The sequence below is a fragment of the Carlito syrichta genome, unplaced genomic scaffold, assembly GCF_000164805.1.
Source record: "Carlito syrichta isolate Samal-C Ts95f unplaced genomic scaffold, Tarsius_syrichta-2.0.1 Scaffold304214, whole genome shotgun sequence".
Lineage (NCBI taxonomy): Eukaryota > Metazoa > Chordata > Mammalia > Primates > Tarsiidae > Carlito > Carlito syrichta.
Window position 1 is genome coordinate 111,953 of NW_007248310.1, and position 12,323 is coordinate 124,275.

The following is a 12,323-nucleotide window of genomic DNA, read 5'->3' on the forward strand; positions in this document are numbered from 1 at the left end:
GGTTCTCAGACAAAGTTCTCTACCCCAAGAGAATCTGGACTGGTTAGCCAAGAGCATCTGAATTATTTAGAAGCACTTCAACCTGGGGGGCAGAGGGAGGGAGAGAGGGGTGTGTGAGAGGGAGGAGAAAAAAGAAATCAATTTAGAAATATCTTCATGTTAATGAAGATTGTTTTTAGAAATCTACAGACACATAAAATTTAACTATACTGGTTTTTGAAAACAGATATCAAAAATTCCTAGAGCTCTAACAGGCTTCCATAGGCCCAAGGGTTCTATGAATACTTGGGGGGTGGGAGGTACAAAAAAATGGTGAATTATTATGCAATGTTTTAGTTAACATAGAGTATGAAAAAAATCAGCACTTTAAAGGGAGAACTATTGTTATACATGTTGTGGGGATTTTTGTTTGTTTTTTGGTTTCTTTTTGTTCATAAAATTTGAAATAAATAAATTTATTTTGGGTTGTTCATTATGTTTTGCCTGAAATATGAATCAAAGTTGGCCCAGAATGTCTGAACTATAAATTCCAGGCTTGCTGTGGTTTACCCTAGAGGAAGGGATTCAAAGGTTTAGGGAGAATAGAATCTTAGAGCTGATTTCTCACTTACGCTTTGCTTACCCAGAAGATAAGTTTTTCACCATAACTGTGAGATTTAAATTTGTAAGAGCCCAGCATCCTTGGAGGGCATTGTGCTTTCTCTCTTCTGTGTGACAGACCATACAGTGGGCCCTGCAGACACTGAGTTTGGAAACCTAAATGCAATGGCAGTAATTGGATTGCCAGGGACTAAATTGTGGTCATTCAGACAGCAGAGGCAGGGTGGACATTGTTTACCATAATGGACAGCAGCCGTCACAATATTCTGACTAGCACATAACTGTGGTTTTGACTAGTTGATCATAGTATTTCTAGAAGTAAAGTACTTGGAAAGCCTAATAAATTTTTATTTCATTTGTATAAGAAGAAAAGTTCTAGGCCAAGTGAACAATCAATTTAAAAAAAAAAAAACAGGATTCATTGAGAGATCAGAAAAGCTCCCACAGTGAGAGGAGACATAAAGGGGTTGCTCCACATTTAAATAATATATAAACAGAGCTATGAACCCTCAGTCAATCCCCAGACTTGAGCCAGTTTATAAAGCCCAAATCCCTTAATGAAGAGAAGGTGCGACTGCCTTGAGGAAGGACCCTGGTACACTACCAAAACTTATATTGCAAACATTTCCTTTGGCTTTCACTAAAGGAACTTACAGTCTTTTTATCCTGGTAACTGTAATAATTAGACCTTTTGGGAACTCTGAAATAATACGAATTCCAAAATACCCAAAATGTGTCTGTGGCCCATCAGTCACAGTAGTGACTTATGGAAGTCAGGTGATTAATGAAGTTTTATCTTAGGTCCATCTCACAGTTTATTAACCCATCCTGTTGTTATTTTCTAGTTTTAGATTCATAATTGGAATAGCTATTCTTAGCAGCTGGCATAATTCCCACATTGGATCCCTAGCCCAATGGAGGGTCATTATGACAGCAAAGGTTAAGTGGCAGCCACAAGAGCAAACTCTACCAAGAAAATAGTAAGTGAAAAACAATATCACAACTCTGGGGCTTATTAGAGACTCAATATTTAACCACGGGCCACCAAGGTACTACGCATCTGAGTCTAATATAAAGTAGGTGTTGTCTCTAACTCAACAAACCATAAAGTTAGGCATACACAGCAGCATTTCATCATTACATGGCAGTGGGATATAATAAACTGTACTTGAGCAGGTCCTGTAGACACAGGTAGGATAGTTACATGAAGAAGTGACCCAAAAACATATGGTCTCCAGATACTGCTACATTTATTACCTTTTCCCCAGACAGCACATATGGCCTCATTGGAAGTCCCTTATGAACAGTAAACAAGGAAAGATAATATCTAGGCCTGCTTTTTAGATGGTTCTGCACAATATGCACATACGACTCAAAAGTGAAGGCTGCAGAGCTATAGCCCTTTTCTGGGACATCTCATCATGATGGAGGTGAAGGAAAATTTTCTCAGTGGGGCAAAATTTTAAGCAGTGCATCTCATTGCTAATTTTGTTTGGAAGGAACAATGGCCATATGTGCAACTGTATACTATTCCTGAGCTGTGGCCAATGATTTGGCTGGATGTTTAAGAACATGTAAGAAACATGATTAAAAAATAACAACAAAGACACTTGGGGAAGAAGTATGTGGAAAGAATTTCATCAGTGGGCAAAAAATGTGAAGACATTTATAGCCCATGTGAATGTTCAGCAAAGGAGGATTTTAATAATTAAGTAGTTACAATGACATCTTCTGTGGATACCAGTCAGCTTCTTTCCCAAGTCATCCATGTCATTGACCAATGGGCTCATGAAGAAAGTGGTGGCAGAGATTGAGGTTATGTATGGGCTCAGCCACATGGACTTCCACCCACCATGAATGGCCTATCTATAGCCAACACAGAGTGCTAATCTCACAGACTAGCATTGAGTCTCCAATATATTACCATTCACCAGGGAGATCAGCCAGCAATAGGGCAGTAGATTTGTTACACTGAACCACTTTCATCATGAAAAGCTCAATATTTTGTTCTTTTTGGAATAGGCACAGACTCTGAATATAGATTTGTCTTCCCAGGATGCAATACTTCTGCTAAAAGTACTATCCATTGACATATGTAATTCTTTATCTACCAGAATGATATTTCACAAACATTATGATCAAGGAACTCAATTCACAGCAAATGAAGTGTGGCAATGGGCACATGCTCATGGAATTTATTGGTCTTACCATATTCCCCACCATCCTGAATTAGCTGGTTTGAAAGAATAGCAGAAAGGCCTTCTGAAGAGTCAGCATGAGCTATGTGACAACACTCTGTCAGAGATGTGAAAAAGGTGCTCCAGAAACTGTTCTTCACTGAATTAGCCTTTAATGTATAGTGCTGTTTATTCATGTAGGAATCATGAATCCAGAAATCAAGGTGTGGGAATAGGAGTGGCACCAGCCAGTGTTAAACCTAGTGACCCATTAGCAAAAATTGTGCTTCATGACCCTACAACTTTATAGTCTGCTGGCCTACATGTCTTAGTGACAAAGGTAGAAATGCTTCCATCAGGAGATACAACAATGACTCAATTTAACTGGAAGTTAAGATTGCCACCCAGACATTTGGGCTTCTCAAACCTCCCAGTCAACAGGCTAAGAAGGAAGTTACTGTGCTGGCTGGGGTGACTGATTCTTACAACCACAGGAAAATTGGACTGCTTTTCCATAATGATGGTGAAGAAGAGCATGTCTGGAATACGTAAGAACCTCTACAGTGATTCCTGGTACTACCATGACATTTTACTGATTTTAATAGAAAGCTACAACATAATCCAGGCAAGACTACCAGTAACCCAGGTTGTCAATAATGAAGGTTTGGGTCACTCCAATAGGTAAAGAGCCACAAACAGGTAAGATGGTTGCTGAAGGCAAAGGTAGTACAGAATCAAGAGTGGATGAAGTTAATTATAAATACCAGCTACAAACGTGACCGGTTACAGAAATGAGGACTACATCATAATTATTCCTTATCTTGTTATGAATATATTTGAATGTATGTATACTTTATACAGTATAGTATCATATATATCATAAACATACAAAAACATACTAACCCTTTTCCCAGAAGAGGATGCAAAGTCCTTAGATAATCTTAACTCCTTGTAACTTGAATAGTATTATATAAAGTCAACAGTATTTAAATAGTGTAATATAAAGTCAGTATATCTCATGTTATGGGATAAGTTTTTTTTTCTCTTTTTTGCCTTTTGAAATTATTGTGAGTGGAATTGCTTCTTCATGTTGAGATTATTCATTGCTATGATATAGAAATTCTATTTTTTATACTGATCTTGAATTGAACTCATTTATTCTAGTTAGTTTTAGTGAATTTCCTAGAAATTTTGATATACAGGATGTCACCTGTATTGGCTTCCAGTACTCATCTGGAGGTAACTAACTTCTTTTTGTTTCATGACATCCTGTGCTAAAACCTTAGTAAAATGTTGAACAGAAGTGATTAAAAACTAATATTCTTGTCTTGTTTCCAAACTAACATTCCCAAAACTGGGTTTTCACCATTATACATGAAAGCCATGGTTTTTCATGAATGTCCTTTCATAGGTCTAGGAAGTTTCTTTGTATTCCTCGTATGCTTTGGGTTTGAATTGGGAATGAATGAATATGGATTTGTCAAATGTCCTTCTGTGTTTAACAAAATAATCTCTTTTTTTGTATTTTATTGTTTTATGATACTGTATTACATTTATTGATTTTTTAATGTTAAACCAAAGGTACATTGATGAGACAACTCCTCTTGGTGATAGTGTCCAATAATTTTTATATATTGCTTCATTCAGTTTGTTAGTATGTTTATGGATTTCTGTGTCTATATTTTTAAAGGATAATGGTCTGTTGTTTTATTTTCTTATCATAATTTTTCCTGGCTTTGTTGCCTGGGCAATACTGGCTTCATGGAATGAATTGGTAAGTTTCTCCTATTTTTCTAATATTTTTGGAAGTAAACTTGAAGAACTGGTCTTAATTTTTAATTAAATATTCAGTATAATTTGCCAGTGAAGCTATTTGTGTCTGAGATTTTCTTTATGAGAAGATATTAAATTAATCTCTCATTTTCCATTGTTATAGGTCTATTCATATATTCTGTTTCTTTTTGTGCAAATTTTCTAAGTATTTTTGATTTGTAGCATTCCATGTTCCTAGATTTTTATAGCAGTTGAAACAAAAGTAAAAGGGAGAATAATATGGGAAAATAAAGATTTTTGGCAATCCATGTTTCCCTAATGTACTCTGTTAAAGGAAAGGAGAGATTACTGTACCTCCTGTACTTAATACTTATATTTGCTTCACATGGTAAATGGGGTACATAATATAAAGTAAATTAGGAAACTGCAAATTATAGCCAAAATAAAAGTTTTAGCCTACCTCTCTTTTAATAAATACGTAGACTGGACAGAAATAGAAATTTGAATAAAAACAAATACAAAATTGCACAGTAAATAAAGAATGGTATAAAGAGATAAAAACATGATGAGTTAGAGTGCTTAATACTTAGAATATATGATGGAGGGGAGTCACTAAGGGTACCTGGTCCTAAACCAGAGTAAATGAGGATTGTTGGGAGGCCCAAACTTCACCTGTATGTAGACCACTTGTGTACCTAAACCTGACTTGTACACCACATCTTTAAAATAAAATAAAGATTAAAAAATGATATTTTAGATACTATTTTAAGCCATATATTTGTATAGATTTAGTGATATGTTTAATGTATAACTCAAAGTTTAATGTAAATAGGAAATTAATACCCTTAAGTAATATTAGATGACATTAAAAGCATTATAGAAATACACAGTTCTGGTATAAAACATAAATGAGCATAAAAAGTCTTAACCACATTAATAACCTTAACTAGTTAATGAGGCAGACAAACAGACATCTTTTTGAGCACTAAAAAGGGAATGAAAATAATTTTTTAACACCAAAGAAAATTATTAAAAGTTTTATTAATTTCATGAAAGCAGAAATCCTACAGGTAATATTTTCTAAGTCATATGAAATGACAGTAGAAGTCATCAAAGTGTTATCAACCAAAAAAAATGTGTAACCCATAAGTGATATCTAACCACATGCCAACTTCCTTTAAGATTATTTTAAATAACTATTGAAGTAAATAGAAAATCCAAACTGAGATTACTTTTACAACAATACAAAGTACTGCTACAGTAGAAGCATTCTGATAGAAGCCATGTGACTTAAATTTACATAATTATATCAATATTATCTTAATACAAACAGTAATTCTGGACCCTGAGTGGTGGTTTAGCCTGTAATCCCAGTATTTTGGGAGGCTGAGGATAGAGGATTGCCTGAGTCTGAGAGTTTGAGACCAGCCTGGGCAACTTGGTGAGACATCATCTCTACAATAAATCAAAAAATAAGCCGGCATGGTAGCGCATACCTGTAGAACGAATTACTTGAAGGCTGAGGTCGAAGTATCACCTGAGCCCAGCAGGTTGAGGCTGCGGTAGTTGTGAGTGTGCTACTGCACTACAGCCTGGGTGACAGAGAAGACTCCAACTCAAAAAACAAAAAACGAAAAACAAAGCAAAACAAAAAACAGTAATTCTAGCAATAAACAGGCAGTATTCCTTAATGTGGAGGATTATAACTTGAAAATTTGTGTAAAATGTAAGTATACATTCAAGTATTAAGAAAAAATTATACTCCACAAATGTCATCATATGGTAGATATTTCACAGTGATGAAAAAATTGGGATTCTTTTGTGAGACACTATTCTTTTACAAAATATCAATGTGAAGTATTTTACTCATATATGCAATGTGAATACCTGATGTTTTAGAACAAAAATATATTTACAAATCTCATTTGATGCAGACATCTAAAAAGACTCAGAAGTTAAAATAATTTATAAAATTAATAAAAACTTTTTTTGGCTGATAACACTTTGATGGATTCTATTGTCATTCCATATGACTTAGAAAATGTTGCCTGTAGGATTTCTGCTTTCATGAAATTAATAAAACTTTTAATAATTTTCTTTGGTGTTAAAAAATTATTTTCATCCCCTTTTTAGTGCTCAATAAGATGTCTGTCTGCCTCCTTAACTAGTTAGCCCAGCAAAGCTAACAGAAAAATATAGGAACTTCATGGGACCAGAAACAAATTAAAGGAGAATCCATAGGAATAATCAAACTGAGAAGCCAGTGCTCCCTGAAAGTACTAAATGATTACATAAACCTCAAGGCTTTGGATATTGCCCAACTTTCCTTCTTGAAATAAATAAAGTACTGACTGAAGTTATCCCCAATGCAAAATTACCCAAATGTGAAAATAAAATTATTTTCAAACTGTAATTTCTTGTGCACTATGCAAAAGGAACAACCTTGCTCATGCAGGAAGAACCCATCCAACACTCATCTGATCACTTTTGCTGGTGCTCAGCACAGGGCCGTCCCTAGTTGTCCACCAACACTGCTGATGTGGCTCTGCATTCTCATGGGCAAGAAAGGGAAATACCAGAGCTCCCAGTCAGCCAGGGCCCCTGTACTTCTTCTGGAACATGAAGAAAGCCCCACAAAGAAAGAAAAATGTCACCCCAACTCCACCTGATCACTGTGGTGGAGCAGTACCAGTCAGTCTCTCCCTCTAGTCACCATCCTCACTGCCTTATTTGGTGCTCCCTTAGGCAGACCAGAGGAGAAAGGTTACCTATGCAGCTCCAAGCCAGTATCACATCCTCCATCTCTGCCACTTGTGGGTCAGAAAGGGAATGAAGAAACAAGACTTTTGCATGCCCACAGGTCCCACACCCAGACACATATCTCCTGGATCTCTAAAGGTAGGATCTTCTGACACCATGTAACTACCTCACTCTACCTAAATATCACAGTTGTAAATCATCACTCCCTTGAGTTCATAGCCTCAAAAGGTCTCCCTTTAAATGAAGTTATCACTGGTCTCCCTTTAAATGAAGTTATCACTGCCTCTGCCCCTGCAGCTCATGGGTCAGGGAGAGAATGAGGAATCCGGATAGTAAAAGAAGCCAATTGACCATATACAACACACACCACAGACACATACATAAGGAAAATTTTTTTAAAAATATTTTTTATTATGATGTTGTGGGGTACAGTTAAGGGTTTGGTATACAATTACGTTCCATTCCATTGTTGATAAGAGGTGTTTCCCCGTCCCCAGACAGATATTTGCTACTGTTAATCCCATCTCCCCCCTACCCCCATAGTTTCCCAGTGCCGTCAGTCATTTTCTTATAGTATTACATTGGATGTTCAAGGTCCATTATATGAGTGAGAACATGTGATACTTGGATCTTTGTTTCTGTGAGAGGTCACTCAGTATTACAGACTCTAGTTCCATCCAGGTTGCGAAATTCATGATTTTGTTCTTTTTTTTTCTCATTTCATTTTTTATTGCAAAGTCCAATTTCATGGCACAATGTTACAATCAAACTCTTTCTATTTCATTTTCTGAATTTAGCAGAATAGTTTTCTTTTGTGAGAACACTAGCAAATTTGCCTTCATAAACTAAGTACATTGACTAACAAGAACAAATTGTCAAAAATTTAAAACACAAAAAAATCAGTTAAGATGCTTAAAGAGTCCTTTTCATTTAGTGTAAATCCAAAAGTTATGAAAATGCCTTTTGTATTATATGTGTATGGCATATAGAAAATTAAGAATTTCTTTAGTTTGAAGAAATGAATCAGTGTCATAATGGAAACATTTAAAAAAATTTTATCTTTGGAAAATAATTCAGAATTGCATGCAGAAAATTATTTACTTAATTGTTTGAATTGCATACTAAAGATCAGTTTATAGATTATTCTAAAAAATATTTTTGGCCAGGCGTGGTGGCTTATACCTGTAATTTTAGCACTTTGGGAGGCAGAGGTGAGAGAATTGGGGTTTGAGACCAACCTGGCCAAATTGGCAAGACCTCATGTCTACAATAAATCAAAAAATTAGGTGGGCAAGGGGGCATGTGCCTATAGTTCCAGGTACTTGGAAGGCTAAGGTGGAAGAATCACCTGAGCCCAGCAGATCAAGGCTGCAGTAACCCTGAGTATGCCACTGCACTCCAGCCAGGGCAACAAAGTGAGATTCTGACTCTGGAGGAAAAAAAAAGATTTTTAGAAAAATAGTCTAAAATCAACTTGGTTTACACAGTGTTATCAACTAATTTTACTTTACTAATACGAATCTGAATTTTAAGAAATTGACAAGATTTAAGGGCACCATTTGAAATAATTCAGTATTTTATGTATAGCATTCTATTTCCAGACACATCAGCTTTCTTATGTCCAAAGGATTGGGAAACTACCAACCAGTACAGCACCCAAAACGTTTAAAACAACAACATATACAACCCCTGAGTGTAGTTTTCCACAGCTTTATATTAACAAGCACTAATGATACCAAACAGGTATATTATAGAAAGAAAACACCAGGTTTAATACCTTATAAAATATGTACAGAACTTGAACATACCTGTAAGATACAATTCAAGTCACAAATTATAAATGTAATTGGATATTCTGATATAATGAAAAGGTCTAGTTGGTTAAAAAAATGCATGTAAACCATAAAAGATAAAAAGTATTTAAAAATACGCAAATTCTAACTACTAGGTTTAAATTTTGATTTAAAAAAGTAAATATATATTTACAGTCTTTAAATTTCACATATTTGTTATTTTTACATGATATTTATTATCAGGGTAACATAAAACAAGAAAAACCTCTTTTAACCATTTACATAACAGAAAAAAAATCAATGGACAGGCTGGTAGAATACAGTATACATAGTCGCTAAAATATAAAAGGCCACTCTTATTAATGGAGTCAGAAAACAGACTTAACCAAAACTGGGTACCAGGACACAGGCAGTTTCAATTCAGAGACTTTACTATGCAAACCCAGTTTCTTTATCTGAAAAGAATTGTTCATAAATAACAGTTACCTGAAGGACTGTTGGAAGAATTAAGAGATCACCTATGCTCATGAACACAGGTAGGTATTAAGACATCATTGTTTCAGTGTGAAGTTAACCGCACAATACACACCAGGTTCTTCCTTTAAGGTTTAAAAACCTCAATTGCTATTTCGTTAATACAAGGACCAGTGTTTAAAGCTTAAATCCTTACTTGGAGTGCTCAGTCCAGTTGATTATCAAAAGCTATCTATAAATACTTCAATACTGATGATATTAAAGCTATTAACACTTTGTAATGATCACAAAGGTTTGGCTTCCCAGGCTATGGTCCAAAGTCATGTGCCTTCTGAGAACACTGCAGAGACATCAGACAGATATTTCTGAACTTCTCAAAACAATGCAAAATCTCTCTTCTATGTTTTCCGTCTGTCATAGTCTCCAACCATCTTGATGTGTGACAATTTGCTCTTTAACTGCTTGCAGTAATTCCTTTTGCTTTTGTAATCTGCAGATCCCTTTACTTGCTTCAGTCTATTGTATTCATCAGCAGCAGCCATGTACTCTTCATCTTCACTGTCTTCTCGATAGTCATCCAGTTCTTTATCTAGACGGGACAGTTCTTTATTGATCTCATCAAGTTCTGCTTGTAAACTCTTGTATTCCTGCAGACCCGCGTCAAAATTTCTCTTGTAGAGTTGCCGTTGTTGATCTGAAGTGATAGGTGGATATTCCCTGACCCAGTCGTCCTCCAGCTAGTCGCAGGACTTGCTGCCAGTCGTGTAGTCTGTTTCGTAGTGGTCTTGCTCCATTCTCTTGGACTTTCCAGCTCTTCCCTTCACAGGCGCCCGCTTGGAAGGCATCTCAAAGTTACCACTGTCGCTGTAGTGAGGTTGCCTGAAGTCGTCCGCAGGGGATATCCCTGGAAGCTCCTGAAGCACTTCTGGCCCCGGGGTGGATTTATAGGAAGACTGGGTATGACCGTTTGTCATTCACTTTGCCATTGGAGGAGTAAGCCATGGGACTGTCAACCCTCTCCACATAGTCAGATGGGGGTGGAGGCATGTCTTGTGTGCCCGCGGACACATTTTTAACCCACTCCTCGACATTGGGAGGTTGCTCATCATCAATGCGTTCCTTGTCCCACAAAATATTGGACTTGTCATACTGGTCCATCTTTCTTCGTGTTCTCACAGCAAAGAAAATTATTAAAGCAAAAGCCACGATAGCCATGAACCCCAGTACAATGGCAATGGCCTCCTGAGGATCCACCACACAGTAGTGGTGTAAATACTGATCCACGTAGAGTCCAGTAGCAGCAGGTGTGTAGAACTGGTTGCAGAGGGCATAGATTTGTGAACCATACATAGAGCCAGAAGCCTGGGCCGTTGGGTTGACTCCCATTATATAGACAATCGTGGCAATGAACACCATGACGCCCAGGATGGCACTCACGATGATCACAGTCAAGTAATATCTCCTGGTCCTGGACATTTCAGATCTGATGACACTGGTAACAAAGATCACCAATGCAGCAATGAAACAAAAGGTGGCCATGGCCAGCAGGAAGCCCTTGGCTGCCCTTGGATCCGTATAGCCTGTTCCATAGCCATACCCGTAGCCATAACCATAGCCGTAGCTGCTTCCGTAGCTCCCAAAGCCACTTCCTCTGTAGGGGTAGCCCAGACCCCCTCCCAGCAAGCCAGTTCCATAGCCTCTGTCTCAGGCAAGCGTGGAGGCCACACAGGCAAAGATGGCAATGCACATCACAATAATGAGCATAGACAGAATCCGAATCACTCCTGGAGGGGAGGTCCATTTGTAGTAGTGAAGAATTTCGTTTTCTGGGTAAAAAGAATATGCTGGCTGGGAGAGCATGGGTCCAACGTACATCTCCCCACCACATGTCGTTGCTGGGTACATAATTATTCGGTTTGAATTCGTCAGATCTGTAAGGAGGTGGACTTTCAAAAGGCCTCAACAACATGGCTGATGTCAACGGTCACCTGATCCTCAGGACGAGCAATGCCTGGAAGTTCCCAAGACAAGCCAACCTACGGGCGCACCTGCCACTGCTCACCCCGCTGCACGCGGCCCGCATCCGGGCTGGGGACTCACCGCCCCGATTTTGTTCTTTTTTATGGCTGTGTAGTATTCCATCGTGTATATGTACCACATTTTTAAAATCCAGTCCTCTTTTGATGGGCAGCATGGCTGCTTCCAGCTTCTTGCTATTGTGAACAATGCTGCAATAAACATACATGTGCAGGTATCTTTTTTACAGAGTGATTTGAGTTCTTCGGGGTATATTCCCAGTAGGGGGATTGCAGGGTCATATGGGAGGTTGATATTTAGGGCTTTTAGGATTCACCACACTGCTTTCCACAGAGGTTGCACTAGTTTACACTCCCACCAATAGTGTAGAAATGTTCCCTTTTCGCCACATGCTCTCCAGCAGCTGTTATTTTTTGAGTTGTTGATGATTGCCATTCTGAGTGGGGTTAGGTGGTATCTCAGTGTGTTTTTGATTTGCATCTCCCTGATGATTAGTGAGGTTGAACATTTCTTCATGTGTCTGTTGGCTGCTCAGATGTCTTCCTTTATGAAGTGTCTGTTCATATCTTTTGCCCATTTTATAATGGAGTTGTTTGTTTTTTTTCTTTTCAGCACGTTTGAGTTCCTTGTAGATCCAGGATGTTAAGCCTTTGTCAGACCTGGTGTTGGTAAATACTTTTTCCCAGTCTGTAGGCTGTCTCCCTGCTCT

The 12,323-nt window shown here is 37.6% G+C and overlaps 1 pseudogene; it reads right to left on the reverse strand.

Moving 5' to 3' along the window:
- Positions 1 to 9,975: 9,975 nt before the first annotated feature.
- LOC103261920 lies at positions 9,976 to 11,673 on the reverse strand (annotated as a pseudogene).
- Between the last annotated feature and the right edge of the window lie 650 nt (positions 11,674 to 12,323).